The sequence below is a fragment of the Solanum lycopersicum genome, chromosome 1, assembly GCF_036512215.1.
Source record: "Solanum lycopersicum chromosome 1, SLM_r2.1".
Taxonomy (NCBI): Eukaryota; Viridiplantae; Streptophyta; class Magnoliopsida; order Solanales; family Solanaceae; genus Solanum; species Solanum lycopersicum.
Window position 1 is genome coordinate 71,296,971 of NC_090800.1, and position 8,431 is coordinate 71,305,401.

Below are 8,431 nucleotides of genomic sequence, written 5' to 3' on the forward strand. Positions count from 1 at the left end.
TTTCGCTGTCAACTCATCTAATTGAGTAAGCAGGATCACTAAGTAAAAGTCTCTCATTTTCGTTTCCTGTTTCAAGTCCGTCAAACTGTCTAGCATCTTAGGTATAATTTTATAGAAGTTTTGTATTAGGTTACCTAATGTAATTTGATTAGCTATTATCCTACCTACTAAACTGAGACTTTGGTAGAAAGATTTCAGAATAATTGTGTCAAGGAGTTCATGGGTAGGGCATTTCCCCAGAAGTGTTTTGAACCTCAGACATGCTTCATGCAGTTGTTCGCCATCTAATCGTTTAAACTCCAGGATCTTATCTTGAAATCTCATCACTTCTAGAAAACAGCGTTCCATCTTCTTGCCTGTATTACCTGACATGATTATCTAAAAGCAACACTTTCATGAAAACAAAACAAAAGTAAAAAAAAATTGTACACAACACTAAAAAGAACAAAAAACTCTTTAATAACATCTTCACGTTACACCGTTCCCCCACAGCGGCGCCATTTTGATGTTTATCTAACCAACAACACTAACCTATGGTTCTAGTGTCTACGATTGTCGATAATATAGTAACCCAACTAAGGGTTGAGATCGTGTTCCAAAAGAGAGATTTTGAGAAGATGTAGTCAACTAGAAATTTTGTTCAAATTAGTCGTAGCTAAAGAGATGAACAAATAAAAAATTGTAAATCAAAGGGGATGACACAAAAGTGTCAAATATCGATTTGGGGGGGAGGGGTTGTCACAAGTACAACAAAGACGGTAAAAATATAAAGGAAATTACTTTATGGGGAGAAGTTCTTGGGGTGTGACCGTAATACAAGTTCAGATAAATTATTGGGTACATATTTTCGATAAGAAATTTGCAAGATAATAATGACTAGGCTAAGCTTTAGATGGAAATGAGTTCTCTCTCTCGAGCAACTTACCTTATTTTAAATGTATTCCTCTTGAACACCTATTTGTCGCATGAAGGCCAACTTACGACTTACCCCACTCACTCTCAGGCTGAGTGTTAGGATTTGAGACTAAGGCTCACCCTCTCGGGCGTAACCTCATACATGTCGACTCACTCCTTAGGACATCATGTAATATCTCGTGACTCGAAATATCTAAGAATACGCTAAAAAACTAAAAATAATTACTTTTGAAAAAAAAAGGGAAAAACTGGAAAAAATTTTAAAGTTAAGAAAGTGAGTTATGGTCATTTTCGAACGACCATAACTCCTAACTCAGGGTGAGGTAGAGGTAGTTCTTGATATGGTTTGAAATACCTTAGATAGATATTTCCAACGCCACTGAGTTTGTGCATTTTCGATATCGTATGAAGGAGGTATGCCCATCGGAGTTGGGTTGTTGGATAAAGAAAGGTCCCAATCAGGATTTAAGCAAGGGAAAACTAGTATTTTCACCAATTAATTTCGTATTTCTTGTTAGTTATTTATTTAGGGTAAAACCTATTTTAATCAGATTAGAAAATTTAACTTTATGATTAGGGATTCGAGAAGAGAGAAAAAAAGAAGGAAAGGGCAAAAGATCAAGAATTCGCTTAGAACACTAAAGAATTTCTAGTGGAATTCATCGTGGGTGATCCTTATCAAGGTATGTGAGATATTTTGTGTTGGGTTAATTATCCACACACCAAACTTGTTTAAGTTATGTGGTTTTAGAATTGTATACTAAGCATGGGTTCTTGATGAATCTTGTCGAATTTCTATTGGTTGAGTTGTTTGAATGCCCATTGATGTTGATTTATAATTTCTTAGTGGTTTTTCGAGTTAGATCTATTGGGTGCTGGAGGTATTAATGATCCTAAAGGTTTGAGAAAAGAACTATGAGGGTTTAGCGTTGAACACGAAGAGGATGAGTTTGTGAGCCACACCAAGGTAGCACCAGGTGCAGCGCGCCCCATTTGTCCCGAAGGCTTGGGGTGGTGCGCCAGGATGGTGTCTCATACTAATGGGTATGGCGTGGCGCACCCCGAATGCGCCCAAATCGGTGTTTTTCACCCAGTATTTGTAGTTTAGCCCAGTTAAGTCCTTCTAAGGTATATTAACACTCTCTAATGATTCTAATTACTTCAAATGATTTTTAAACACCTAGAAATAATCAAAGAATATGAATCATAACTTTGAATCCATAGTCCAATTCAAGAAAAGTTAAGATCAAAGTCAAAGAAGTTAAGTGTTAAGTCTAGAAGTTAAAAATTAAGTCAAAGAAAAGTTTCTTAAAGTTTCAAGAGTATTTATTAAACATTTTAAATTCGTTTCAAGGACCAAGTTTCAAGTTAAGCAACGAGTAAAAAATTGAAGTCTTTCCTTCAAAGAAATATAAGGAACTAAATATTCCCTAAGAGTTGATTTAAAGACTCAAGTTCAAGCTAAGTAAAGAGTTGAGTTCATTTCTCAAAAGCTATAAGGGAACTAAATGTTCCCTGAGAGTTTATAAATATTTTCACATTTAAGATAGGAGGAAACTAAGATTTCCAAAAGATTTTTGAGAAAGAAAAGGGAACATTGATTCCAACAGAGCTTTTTTATTTAAAAGTATGAGGTAAAGTACATTTTGGGAGTAGTATTGAGTACCGATGTGGTGATGAGAGTTCATATTAACTCAAGTCTCCATGAAAACCATGTAACCATCATGGGTTGTAGCAGGTCATACTCTTTAAATGATCACGTAAGTTAAGCTAGTGGATTCCACTAACTTAAGTAGTTCTATGCGACGACAAACTATAGAACAGTTAAGGAAGCGTGGGCAACACATTGTATCACCACTTAGGCTCACAGTGTTGGATGTCAGTTAAAGAATCTCTCACAAAACTATATTATTTCATATATAAGTAAATTTGAGTTTGTTATTATATTTTCTTTAACGAACTAAGTGTTTATATCATTTTACAAGCTTTTATATATTACATCTGTCTTATTGATTTATATTTAGTCAAGTTAATTATGAGTTGAGCATAGTCAAGGTAAGTGTTTCTTCTTCTCTTTTCAAGCTTAACTTTTGTTAGCATTCCAAATCGCATACTCGTACATTCAATGTACGTATGCCAGTTGACCTGCGTCGTATCATGATGCAAACGCAGGTAACCATGACAAAAATCATCCAACGCCTCGTTGATCCAGCTGAGCACTCGGAGTTAGTGGTGAGACTCCTTGCATTTTGGAGGATACATTTACATGCTTTTTAGCCTTTATTTCATAGGATATTGTGGGGTCTATCCCAACATCCATCTTAGTACTATGAGGCTTCATAGAAAGTTAGACAAATAAATTGTCCAATAGTTTAGTTTTGAGTCTCTTCATTGTATTGCATGTGTTTTTCTATGAGACTCAAGTGTTATTTTGGACAAGATATTTATTTCAAGTTATTTTTATGAGAATGTTTCTTATATTTGATTCCCGAATAAAGCTCGATCACAAATAGAATATTTATTTACATATGAAGGTACAATAATATCTTGGCATTCGATGAATCAAACATTGGTAACCACTTCTTCAAATCAAGCAGAAATAATATTGATCTATGAAGCAAGTCGGGAGTGTGTTTTGTTAGAATCATGATTTGTCATATTCAACCAATATATGATTTTCATTTGGCAAAGGATATTCCAACCACTATATACAAAAATAATACTGAAGGGAAGATACAATCAAATGAGATCTGACAAAGCATATTTCACCAAAAGTATTTTTCATACGTGATCTTCAACAAAATGATGAGATTGTCGTTCAAATACTCGTTAAAGTAAAGATCGTCAACATTAATATTTGAGAAGTTGTGATGCAAGACTTGGATGCACTTTTTTGAGATATCAAGTAAAGTTTTTATTTAGGGGAGAAAATATGCATTGTACTCTTTTCATTAACCATGATTTTGTCCCAATTGGGTTTTCCTGGTAAGGTCTTTAACGATGCAACATTCAGACGTATTAAAATATATGTATACTCTTTTTCCTTCACTATGATTTTTTCCTACAGGGTTTTTTCCTAGAAAGGTTTTAACGAGACATATATCTATGGACATACAAGGGGAGTATTATAAAATAATATAATATGGGTGTCAAATACACCAATATATGAAGATAAGCATAGCCTCCATAACCCCAACTTTATAACCATTATTCTTGTAACCTTTCACTTTCATAACCTCCCCATTATATTCATGTTAATGTCATGTTTATGACTAACCTTTTGTATGCCTCTATGTTACACTATAAATAGAGGCATAAGGGTTCATATTGTAGATACTTAAAGAGTTGGTGAATACTCGAAAGAAAGAAAGTGATCTTATATTGTCCATCTTGTCTTTATATTTATATTGTTCCTTTTTTCTTTAGTTTTACAACATTTCTTTATTTATTGCTTTCAGATTAAGTGCTTCGGCGGACCACTCGGTGATATTAGTCAAGATCGCCGAATGACTCGGCGATTTTCCCTTCTTCTATTTCATCATAGTTTTGTGCTTTCCTTCAGTATTTTCTTGTTCTAGACCATTAGGTAGTATAGCATTGCTTCGTGACAATGTTCGGTGAAGGTTCGACTACTCCTTTCATCACTTTTTTGATCCACTTTCTTCAGGGCTTCGTATACTGGAACAAAGGGCAGAGTACATCCCTTTGGCGACTTGCCAAGTACTCTTGGCGATGCTCAAACTTTAGTTTTTTCGTTCTTTTCAGCCTTTTTGTTCCCTTTTGCGCGTAAGTGTCCAAGTTGCACTAAAAATTCAAACACTTGAAACTTAAGAATTTTCATCACATATTGAGACTAAATAAATATTTGAGGACACTATTTCTATCAAAATAAAGCCCTATATGATTTAAAAACACATATCGATAAATATTGCTATACTTAAAGTGTGGTAATCCTAAAAACAACACTATACAAATGTGCCCTACGAATTTTCGTAAACTTTTTTAAATAACAACATTTGCATCATAAATCTATTCCCGGCCAATTTTTTTAAATCAATGAATATCTTATTTTCCCTAGATTTCATTCATTAGTCATTCATTAGAAAACCTAAAAATTCCACCATCATCTTGTCTTTTCTTTCTTTTGTGGAATTTTTTCTTTATCATCAAGTTAATTTTTTTGAGAATCTTTAGGCAATTAAGCCCTTGATATATTGGACGAGTTTACATTCATTGAGTCCTATCTGTGAGGTCTCGTTCAGTTTGGTGGTAAAAATAGCAATTAGGACTTGTTCTCTCCATTTACACTGGAGTCCTTACTTGTATTTTTAGAAGAATGTGACACATTTAGGTTTTCAATATTACTACTGATGTAAGTCTCTTTTTTCTGTGTTATATTTTTTTCTAACTTAAGAAATTTGTTGTTGTTTAAAGTCAAAGTCGAGTCATCTTTTTTGTAAAATTTTTATTCAACTATAAACGATGTGTGCACATTGAATCAACTTAAATCTTCTCGTTTGTTTTGTCTTACATCTTCCAGCTCAAAAATTTTCGTGTAAAAAACACGAAAAAAGAAAAATCAGACACCCTAATTTGTAGTAGTTTTTGACTTGTTAAAAGTGTATACAATAGATTAAGGTTTAATGTTGTTTATAATTGTTAATTTTTTAATAAAAACAGTATTTAGTGATAATATAGACAATCTACTACTTTCAAGAAAAAAATTATTTTTCAATGATGATTAAAGTTCCTTTAAATCCTGAGTTGTTTGTACGGTGAACTTCACGATACATAGTGGGTACAACTTAAACATAGATAAGAAGGAGGTTGATGGAGATTAATGTTTGCATAAAATTGTGTGATTTGATCAATCCCCTGAATATTAGATACACTAATAGAGTGGATTGGAAAAGAAAAATCCTTATTATTAACCTCAACTAATTGGGGATTGATGTGTAGTCATTGATTATACACATCGGGGAGAGTTTGAGATCACTTTTCATTACTATAAAAGAAGGGTACAATATTAGCTAATATAAATTACTTTTTCTTGCTAGGATATACATTGGAGAGTAGCAGTATCATGATTATTAGATAGACATTCAAGTGTAACTAGTTGAAATGCAGTAGAGAATTTCTATCCGAGAAAATCCTCAAGCAATGCATAATCTATATTCCTTGAAAAATGTTGAGAAGATCAATATTGAATATAACATAATTGATATATAAGTATTGGCTTGCCACATCTCCATCAATGAGAGCATGTTTGATAGTGTCATTTGTGGGGTTTCAACACAATAACGATTTAAATCATTAGATTAACTGTTATCATTGAATTTGGAGATTAACTCTTTAAACGACAGTTTGCCAAGAAATAGACAAAAAATTTAAAAGGAACCACATTGTGCCAATTTTTTTTGATGTTTTTATAATGGATCTGATTTTTTCTTTACCTAACAATATGCCAAACAGATTTATTTGCTTATCTTCCGTTAATAGTCTATATTCATATTACATCATTTTATGGTTATTGTTTTCAATATCCACTTGATATATTGCTCCTCTTAGGTCCTTAGTAAAATTATGCTCAATCTTTATTCGATTTCATACTCCATTTATGATGAAACTGATTACATCGTGTTTGCACATTTTACCAATGTAGTACTTTTGTTTTTCTTGTTCTTCCATCTTTGACAGTTTCTTTGGTATCCTTTGTGTTGTCGTTGACTTCATTTTTGGATTGTGCTTCGATATTCTTGTGATTATTATTTAATTTAGAAAAGTTGTCAATCCTTTAACCTTTTAGTAATTTTATCACGATTGTTACATGATCTAGATAATGCACATTTTGATTTATCTTTTGATCACACTTAATATGTACTATCAGGTGTAATAAAGCTTGATTTTTAATATGAAAATGTAAACTGTTGGACATGCTTAGTTCATTCATTTGATCTCATATGTCATTGTATTCTGCTGAAACTTTTGTTGTCATTACATTGTTGTCTATCCCGTTTTCACTGATTTGTTCTCGTTGTTTCTAGACGCAATAATTATTGCTAGACACTTGAAAGTTGGTCTCCACCTCATTATTATTGTAGTATAATTTTTTCTCTTTGTGCCAGCTCATTGGAACAACTTACTTCTTTATTGTTGATCTCATTTTTGTTGTTTTCATTCTCAATATCTTCAACCTTATTTATGTTAAGGTCACTTTCCTCCACAATAGACTAGTTAAGCTCGAGTTCTTTTTTTCCTTTTCTTCTTCTTATTTACTGTAATTTGCTTTAACACTTGGCTGAATAAGACTATGTTTTTTTGGTGTTCTTTTTCTTTCCCTTCTTTTTTTTTGGTTAATCTTTTCTACTACTGTAAATCAATCTGTCCATTATCAACCTTATTATCTTTACCAACGTTTTTATTCTATTCATAATCTCGATATTTTCAACATTCTTTTCCTTGATATTACTAGATTCCATTTCTTCAGTATTTTAATTTCGTTATCATCGAAATCGATGCTACTGTTCAGGATTATAATTTTTTGTCATGTTTTCAAGTTCTATTTGCAGTGTTTTATTGGTAGTTTTGTGTCTTCATAAAAAAATTACCACTATATTGTCAAACTGTCACTTATAATCACTTATTCTGAATGTAGATGTCTTTTTCAAACATTTGTCCTCTCCTGACATTCTCTATTAGGTTTGTTACATGATATATCAATTAAGGTTAATGCACGTTTATTTCAATTGACTTATTTACTTTCATAGATCGGATTGAACATTTAAGAAACTCATGTTTTCTCAACAAAAGACGGTTACTCCTTGGATTTCTTTGTGGTTGATGGTTGGAATAATGAGGTACTTACGTAGATATGATATATAAATTAAGGTATTTCATCTCGATATATTTTCATATAAGTCTCGACATTATGTCACCTTTGTCATTGTTAGGAAATTGATCAGCTAAGAAATGTCATGTTGAAGAAAATTTTAAATATGGAGGTGAAAGTTATTGACAGACTCAATGCAACGTTGAAACACCCAGAGTTGAATCAAGACCTTTTGTTCTCCAAATGATATTTGTATAAACTGATGTCAACATCGCCACGATCCATGTAAATACGCCAAGCAACGAAAGTGAAGCATGGAAAATCGACAATGCACTACTTAATTATAAATATAAAATTGCAACTAACTCAACTGGTGATTTGTTAGTAAAAATGTCAACTTTGGATCAAGAAGAAAATATAGTCACTGATGGTATCCTAATGATTTATTGTATTTGGAGGTATAAAGATTCATTCCATAATCAGAAAATGGATGTTAAGTGTAAGGTCTCTCAAAATGAAGTAGGGTTCTTAGAGCCTCACATGTGCCTAAAAAGGTTAATAATATGTTATTTAAGTGTTTTACAGTATGCATACTTAATTTGAAATGATTTGAAGGTCAAACGTCCAAGAACGTCCGATGATATTCGAAAGTTAGCCTTGAGACATACTAGTGTGTTCTAGTGTGCC